We start from the raw sequence: 9115 nt of genomic DNA on the forward strand, positions 1-9115 counted from the left end.
TGGCCCCTGGTTCTGGAAAGACTCAGTGCAGCAGTATAGGGGAATTCCAGAACAGGGAAGTAGGAAGGGGTGGATGGGGAAATGGGGGGAGGGAAGAGGGCTTATGGGACTTTCGGGGAGTGGGGAGCCAGAAAAGGGGAAATCATTTGAAATGTAAATAAAAATATATCGAATTAAAAAAAAAAGACAAAACCAGAAGGAATGAAGGAGAGGGCTGGTGACTTGGATTGGCCTACCCAGAAGGGACAAGGTGGAGGAGAGAAGCGTTGCCTAGGCAACAAGGAATGGAGCTGTCCTGCTGAGCCTGGGACCCACCCTGTGGCCTAGGTCTCCCTGGACAGAGCAGGTCAGTCTCCACACTAAGTAAGTTCACAGATTCCCTGTCCCTGCTTTGCCCTGGCCTTCCTTGGAGGAAGTACCTTTTCCCCTCAATCCCTGTCTCTCCTCCCACAACTACTCTGAGAGCCAAGCCTCAGCCTTGCCTATTTTGGACAGAGGCTGTCCAGGGAGTGAGTGGGCCTTGCTGTGCGTGGCTGTCAGATCCTTGGGCCCAGGAAGTAGGTGACAGGAAGGAGAGGAAGTGATCACTTAAAAAGCTATCTAGACTGTTTCCCAATGTCCTTGAGAACCCATCCCTAAGCCGTTTCTGGGGACCTCTGGATCACCTCTCCCCTGGGACATTCTTTGTTCTTTAGAGTGTGAACTCTGGCTTTTCCCTCAGACCTGGGTCTGGTCGGGTTCCTCTGGACCAGGATTTTATTTTATTTTTTCCACTTGGATTTCCCCTTTTTTGTCTCTAATCATCAAGTGTAGCTTTCCATTGGCCACATGTGGCCTTTTCTGGCCTTTCTACTAGATATTGCTGTGGTCTTGGTGCAGCTGGAAAAATCTGTGTGCTGGAAGTTTGAAAGGGGCTGGGACCTTGAACGAGTGAGAACTAGTGGGAGTCATTGAGTTATAATTGCCCTCCTGAAGGGATTCATGCAGGCCAGGGGTGGGTTATGTGGCTTAAGTTGTTATAAAAGAACAAGCTTTGAGTTTGAGGCTAGCCTGGTCTACATAGCAAATAGATATGGATAGCTTAAAAAAAAAGCCTCTCCTCTCCTCTGCCCTCTGTTGTTCCCCTCGTGCTGAGTGGCCTCTCTCTCATGTACAGAGACTCCTGCCATGAGATACTGGTCACCATGAGGCTTTTACAAGAATCCACCCCAGTGCTGACACAGCATAGGAAACAGAGCAGAGCGATGGAGGAGCCCCTTACCTTGGAATCTAGGCTGAGGCTCTGGCTGGCTAAGAACTTGTGCAGAGAACATTTGCTGTGACAGGGTCTGCCACAGAGACAACAATTGTCTCATACCGAGAAGCTGCGTCAAAACAGCAGCAAATCATCTTCAAGGCTAGAGACTGTGTGTCCTTCGGGTGTCCGTAGCCTCACCCTTTCCTCAGATACATGCAGGGAGTCACAAGTAAGATTAAATCTTAGTTACAGTAAAAAATGCCTTTACCTGCCCAGGGACCCTGTGACCCAGTGACCCTGTGACCCAGTGACCCTGTGACCTGGTGTAGAGGAACAACCCTATGATTTCATCCTAGTTTCCTTAGCAACTCCAGAAACTACCAAAAACAGTAGAGTGCATGTGGCTACTGTAAAGACATCTCAGCGAGACATTCTTTGAGAAAGTGGACCTTACGGGGCGTGTCTTTCTGTCTTCTCTGGCACTCTTCCTTCTTTAGCCTGTTTTGAAATCTGTTAAAAAATATCTTTTTGACAGACTTCAATTTTGCTTCATACTGGCTCCTCCTTGGAATTCTTTTCTGTGGCAAAACCAATGATCCAGAATTACATGAGTAGAAGTCCCTATAAGACGAGGGACTGCCTCAGCCTGCTGCTGGGAGTTCTGGGTTTTATCTCTCGTATTGCTACTGACAGTTTCATGTTTTCAGATATCCAGAGCTAAGAGCTAGACAAACCTCTTTTCCTTATAAAGCACCTAGACTCCTGTATTTTGTTATAGCAACAGAATATGGATAAAGATGGCTAACAAACTCAGTGGAGCTTGTGAATGCTGTGAGACTCTAGGAATCTTCCTTGGGAGACACGAACGCAGAGGCTGATGAATACAGATCAGAAAGGCTGGACCCTAAGCCACCCCCCCCACCACCCCCCATTCCCCCACACCCCCGCATGCCTTCATTTGTCTCAGCATAGATTGTCATGGTAGAATAGTTCCAACGCCAAGAAGAACAGTGTGAATGTGAGTCTGTGTGTGTGTGTGTGTGTGTGTGTGTGTGTGTGTGTGTGTGAGCGTGTGTGTGTTTGTATGAGTGCATGAGCATATGTGTCTGTGTGTGGTACGTGTGTGAATATGTGTATGTGAGTGTGTGTGTGTTTGTACAAGTGCATGAGCATATGTGTCTGTGTGTGGTACATGTGTAAATATGTGTGTGTGCAGTGCATGCATGCTATACTCCCATGTATGTGGGACTCATGTGGAGGCCAGAGGTCAGTGTGAGGTGTTTTCCTCTATCAGTTTCCACATTATGTTTTGGGAAGTGGCCTCCCACTGAACCTGAAGCTCAATCAGCTTCAGGTTCCTGCAGTGAGCTCTGAGGAAGCGCCGTCTCTGACTTCCCTGGGTCTGACTTCCCCTCCCCAGGGCGGGGTTTTCCAGGGCACACCGGCACATTCCGCTTTCACATGGGCTCTAGAGACCCAAATCCAGGTCCCTGTCTTTACGTGACAAGCACTCTGTCCCCCTAGCCATGTCCCCAGCCACTAGAACCTTAAACATCACCTACATGTGTCAGTTGATCTATTCGTGTTCCCAGGGGCCCGTAATGGCTTGTCATGGATGCTACACAGTAAGCATCATCACATGTGTCCAGGAGCATCTGCCTCTTTGCATGAGGAATCCCAGCTCTTTGGAGGTGAAGGCGGTAGGATCAGGAGTTCAGGACCAACCTTAGCCGTGTGTGTCACAGTTCATGTGTATGTCACAGCTCATGCATGTATTACAGCTCATGTGTGTGTGTGGGGTGGGATGGGGGGAAGGTGGGTATGGGAGAACACCTTGCAGAAATGTCTCCTCTATTTCTCTCATATGGATTCCAGGGTTCAAACCCAGGTCCACAAGCTCTGGTGGCAAGCCCCTCTATATTTTTGAACCATCTTGTTGGCTCAATAAATATGCAGTGGTGGTGCACTCCTTTAATACCAGCATTTGGGAGGCAGAGGCAGGCAGATTTCTGAGTTTGAGGCCATCCTGGTCTACAGAGTGAGTTCTAGGACAGCCAGGGCTACACAGAGAAACCCTGTCTCGAAAAACAAAAAACAAAACAACAACAAAAACAAAAGGATGGAGAAGTCAGGCAAACTTTTTATAATAAAACGTAAAGCTTTAAGGCTATGGGGTGTTGGGGTCCACTGGGGAGCACAGTTACCGCTCTGTACTGCTAGGCCTGCTTGCTGGAGACTGGGAACGTTGTGGTGGTTTGGCCTTTTATGCAGGAGGAGAGCTGTTAGGTAGAGCATGCTCACAAAGCCACTGAGACAATTACCCCTCCACACCCGTCTCTTCACGTGCGGGCGTGATCTGTGAGAACAAAGAAGACAGGTGTGTAGAGACCTGTCGCGGGCACTGTCCTTATCAGCGCTGTTAATGACAGTGCTGAGATGCAAACTGCTGGTTTGAAGTTGGAGGTTTGGTTTTTCTTTTGGTTGTTTCTCTTCCTTCCCTCCTTCCCTCCTTCCTTTCTTCCCTTCATTTATTATTATTATTTTCTTTTGGTTTCTTTATTTATTGTTGTTGGGCTTTCATGGAGCCCAGGCTGGCCTTGTGTAGCCAAGGATAGCCTTGAACTTCTGATACTTCAAGTTAGAGTAGATCTTGAACAATCACTGCTAGACCCTGACCAAGACCCTCTGTTGAAACTCCAGCCCTTCCCTGTCCCTACCATTGCTTCCCTCAGCCACCACCATCACCTACATCCTGGCAGCCAGAGCAGGGAAGCTTCTAAAGATAAAACAGTTTTATCTGGACAGCCCCAGGAGGGAGAACCTAGGGGCAGCACTTGGCTTTCTGAAGCTGCGTTAACTTCCCATTCTCCAAACACCCTATATAAACTCCAGGTATCCCTTCCCTTTTTGGCAGACACTCCCCCACTGTGTCTGCCCCTTGCTGTTTGAAATAAACAGCCCATGTGCGGAGGTCAGACTGGTCTCTTTTCCACTCCCTCTCTCTTTAAACCTCCGAAATGTAACAAACACTCCTTGCTCCCACTCCTGAGTGCCCGGATCATGGGCAGGAGGCAGCATGCCTGGTTTTATGCAATACTGGGGATTGAACTCGGAGCCTCCTGTGCATTAAGTCAGCACTTTACCAACCCAGCTACATCCTCAACCTTAAGAGGGAGGGGGGGGGGTCTGTGAAATCACAGTGGATCGGGTGTTCTCACAGGCTTTTTTTATTTCTTGGGGTCCCTTTCAGCTCTAAAGTGACTCTGTCATCCCCTGAGAAGCACGAACATTGCCGCTTGTCTGGTGGGGTTCAGTTCAAACCCGGCAGCAGGGCCTTGTCTGCAGAATCGTCGTGCCCCCTAGATTTGTGTCTTTAGCACTACATGATCTTCAAACTGGATGAGTCACACATTTGGGCGTCTCTGGGGACGGTGCAGGAACCTTAAATGGCTCGGTAGCAAGGGGACGGATATCTTTGTTTAAGAGATGTTACACCCTGGTGATCTTACCTTTTTGGGGAGAGAGGCGTGGCTGGAGCAGGCTAGGTAGACCAGGCTAGCCTCGAGCTCACAGAGATCCGCCTGCCCCTGCCTCCTGGGTGCTGAACCTAAAGACCAGACTGGACCTTACCTTTCCTGATCTTTCCACCCATTTTCTCCTCCTGGTGACTCTGTGGCTCCGCGCTTCCCAGGTCTCTTCTAAAGCGTCGTGCAGATGAGGACCTGGTACACGCCGTGATCTACCCTGCCCTCAACCTTCCCCTCACCTCCGCATCATGGCTGTTAGCCCAGATCTTTGACAATTCCTCAGTTTCCTTTGCAGGCTCGCAGCCACTCTCAAATGGTAGTGTCCCTTGGGCTTCTGGGTCTGCCAGATATTCTCTTCCCAAATATTCTCCAGACTAACAACCCCAAATCTCTACCTCCAGCCCCACCCCCATCCCTCTGGCTGTGTGTATAGCTGCCTACTAGATATCTCCAGACACTTCAATAACACTGGGGTCATCATCTCTCCCTGCCCACACCTGTGTGTGGTCAGCCTCCTCTGTAGCACCCAGCAGAGACCGGAGACCGGCTGGCTACAATCTCTGATCACGCCATCCGTAGGTGCAGGTACAGCTGCTTGGATGGAGTCAGTCTGGGCACAGTTAAATAGGACTAGTATCGCCAAGGACCAGTACCTCCACCCTAAGGAAATTTAGGCATAGGTGTCACCCCAAGTATGGACGATGCTTTCTGGACTGTGATTTCCACAGGAGGCTCACGCTTGCTTGCAGGGCTTGTACGCCAACATTGTCTTTGATTCTCTCATTCTCAAGGTGCTCCTCATCTGTTGGTGGGCTCTCTCTAAGTTCAAGCCCACACGGATGGCACTAGGTGAGGAGATCAACATAACCAAATGTGTGAGGAAACAGGAGAAAAGGAAGAGCCTGTTTGGCTTCTCTTAACTCCATCCAACTGCCGACATAGTTGCGTTCCTAAGCTGTGTATGTAGACACAGCCTTTGCATGGATAAGCATGGTGACCAGACCTGTGAGTTTAGATGACACGCTGACCACCATTCTATTGCTGAGGTGCTTTAAGATGCACTGAGAACCGGGTGTGTAAAGATACCTTTAATCCCAGCACTCAGGAAGCAGAGGTAGGCTGGTCTCTGTGAGTTCAGAGACAACCTGGTCTACAAATCGAGTTCCAGGGCTGTTATACAGAAAAACCCTGTCTCAAAAAAACAAAAAGCAAAACAAAGATCCACTGAGGAAACACAAGTTCGGCAGCCGTTTTTGTTTTTCTTTCCCCCGGCTCATCCTAATAATGTTTCTCACAACAGACTGGTATGCCCCCACAGGGAGATCTATCAGCAAGCCACGGAGGACAAACCCAGACCAAAGAAGGAAATGCAGGCCTTTGCTCTCTCGTAGTCTGGGGCAGAAGTCCAAGGCTTGTCTCTCCCGGATATTGAGTACCGATGCTTCAGGAGAAGCCCAGCTGTGACAGACATCTCTGGGCCTCGAGCCCATGGTCTCTAACGCTAACTGTAGTTCCTCAATTTAGCATGCCTGTCCAAGTTTAAGAAAGACCAAGGATCCTCCTGGTTTCTCCTCTCAGTCTTGAATACACCACAGAGGGAGAGCTATGTCTTCTGCAAATGCTACGTGAGTGCTTACAGACATCCCGGGTTTGGAGAGTGTCCTAGTCTGGGTTTTTATTGTTGTTGTTGTTGTTGCTATGATAAACATCATGATAGCATCTACTCCCAGGAACATTCTATCATGAAGGGAAGGCAGGGTAAGAACTTGGGCAAAAACCACAGGAAAATGCTGCTTGGTGGTTGGGCTCATGTTCAACTAGCTTAATTAATGCCTTAATTAATGTTTTTCAAGACAGGAGTTCTCTGTGTAGCCCTGGCTGTCCTGGAACTTACTCTGTAGACCAAGCTGGCCTCGAACTCAGAAATCCACCTGCTCCTGCTGGGATTAAAGGCGTGGCCACCACACTTGGCTCAGCTAACTTTTTAATACAGCCGGACTGCCCTCGTTGGGCGAGGCTTTCCTAACCAATCAGCAGTAATTAGCAAGGAAGGAAACTTCACGGACACACTCACAGGCCAGTCTGATGGAAGGGATTCTGGAGCTGAGTTCCCTCACCCCAGATAAGTCTGGGTTGTTGACAAGCAAAATGAACCAGGACAGTAGGTCTCTCTTGAATGATGATCTGGGCTAAAGAGGGGGGAAAATAAAGCCCAGATGAATGTCTCATCTTCTGAATCACAAGATGCTTAGCTTTATTCCTGGAAGAGAGTAAATTCAACAACCCAGCTCCCATGCCTGACTCGTCTCTATTTATAAAACTGGGGAAATGAAGCCAGAGCCGTCTACATACTAGATGTGTGTTCGTGTGTTCCACGAGCTATGTCCATGGCTTACTTTTTATTTTGAATTTGAATTTTATTTATTCTCTGTCTCATCTCTCTGTTTCTGTCTCTGTCTCTCAGTCTCTCTGTCTCTGTCTGTCTGTCTCTGTCTCTGTCTCTGTGTGTGTGTGTGTGTTGTTTGTGGTTGGGGATAGATAGGTAGGCATTCATGAGCCAGCTGTGTGAGTGGAGGTCAGAGGACAACTTTTGGGACTTGGCTCATTCCTTTTCCTGTGGGTTTTGCGCAGCAAGCTCCTTGACTCGCTGAGCCGTCTCACTGGCCCTTTTTGTTTTGAGTCAAGGCCTCACTAAGTGCACAGATTGGCCTTTTGATAACTCTGTAGCTCAGGCAGGTCTTGAGTTTGTGTTCTTGTCTCAGCATCCAGAAGCACTGGGATTACAAGTCTAATGCCACAGGATCAAGCCCCAGTGCTTTCAGTGAGGCCCATGAGGGTCTGAGACCTGACACTGTGAAAGATCTAGCAAGTTGTACCTAGAGATACTTTGAAGAGGACAGGAGTGACTGTCCCCAGTGAACACAACAGACATTTCCTCTGAGAAAAGTGTAGATGGCAGGAAAGGTCCACACAGGTGCATCCACACAACATGTGAAGCCATCTGAAATCCGAGTAACTCTGAGTATGGCGTAGTTTCCAACACTGTCTGCACTTTGTGAAAATAATGTAATTCAACCTGCAGTGAGGACAGCAGTCCTCAAGTCCCTTTGATCTTAGAAATAGTAAATGATAATGATGATGGTAAAAAAAAAAATGATGGTGGTAACTGGCCCCTTTAATCTTAGTGCTTAGAAAGCAGAGACAAGGGCTGGAGAGATGGCTCAGCAGTTAAGAGTTTTGACTGCTCTTCTGAAGGTCGTGAGTTCAAATCCCAGCAACCACATGGTGGCTCATAACCATCCATAATGAGATCTGATGCTCTCTTCTGGGTGTCTGAAGACAGCTACAGCAAGCGATCAGGGCCGGAGCGAGAGAAGAAAAACTGTCTGAAGACAGCTACACTATACTTACACATAATAAATAAATAAATCTTTAAAAAAGAAAGAAAGAAAGAAAGAAAGCAGAGGCAGGCAAATTTCTCAATTCCAGGCCATCAAGACTTACTATGGTCTGCATAGTGAGTTCCAGGCCAGCCAGGGCTACACAGTGAGCCTCTGTGTCAAACAAAACAACTTTACAAAACACAACTAATAACAATGATTATTGTATAAAATAGAAGAGGGCCTCCTTTGAGGCTCTAACGCCCTCCCTGAACCCCGTTACTGGGAACATAGTTTTTCTTTTGAATCCTTCATTTAGTTAGGTCCAAGGTTACAGGGTGCTTCTTGCTTGGAGCTGTTTATACCTCTGGTGAAAATGAGCCTTCCCTTTGAAGTCTTTGCTTCCTGTCACGCACTGAGTCCAGGAGCAGCAGTTAACCTCTAGGACTGAGTTACTGAACAGGCAGCTCTGTGGTTGGGCCTAGTAACACATACTGGTAACCACCGCGGAGGCAGTTTTCGGTGGCCTGAGCCTGTGTCTGTCATTCTGTAGGTTAGCCCAGAGAAAGGTCCACTTAGGAGCTGGTAGAATGATCTCTTATGGGTGTTAGGGAGATGGGAGAAGCAGAGGGACAAGAACCCCTGGAGGAGGGCAGCGAGGCTAGGGGCTCCTGGGTCTTACAGGGTCTCATCCCTAATCATGTCCCTCCCTGTCTCGGTGGCACACAGCCCTTTTACAGAGTAACCTGAAACCAGCTATCTGGCTGAAGTCAGTCACAGGAAGTAGGACCTTACTTGTCTTACTCTGGAGTGCAAGTTAGTCCCCTTTACATTGTGCCATCGGGACCCGAAAATTTAAGGACCTAAATTTTCCCGCTCTCTTCCCTAGGGGGCCCAAGTTTATCTCTAGTCTGATCTAACAGTTAGGTCTCCGCTTTCCCTCGAGGTAGACCGGGAACCTCTTAACCCCA

At 48.4% G+C, this 9115-nt stretch overlaps 1 protein-coding gene across 1 annotated transcript in view; it reads left to right on the forward strand.

Moving 5' to 3' along the window:
* Nucleotides 1-9115, forward strand: part of Tmem9 (transmembrane protein 9) — a 678246-nt gene that overhangs the window by 355971 nt on the left and 313160 nt on the right. The gene's annotated exons all lie outside the window — the stretch shown is intronic.

This window comes from Apodemus sylvaticus, chromosome 12 (assembly GCF_947179515.1).
Source record: "Apodemus sylvaticus chromosome 12, mApoSyl1.1, whole genome shotgun sequence".
Taxonomy (NCBI): Eukaryota; Metazoa; Chordata; class Mammalia; order Rodentia; family Muridae; genus Apodemus; species Apodemus sylvaticus.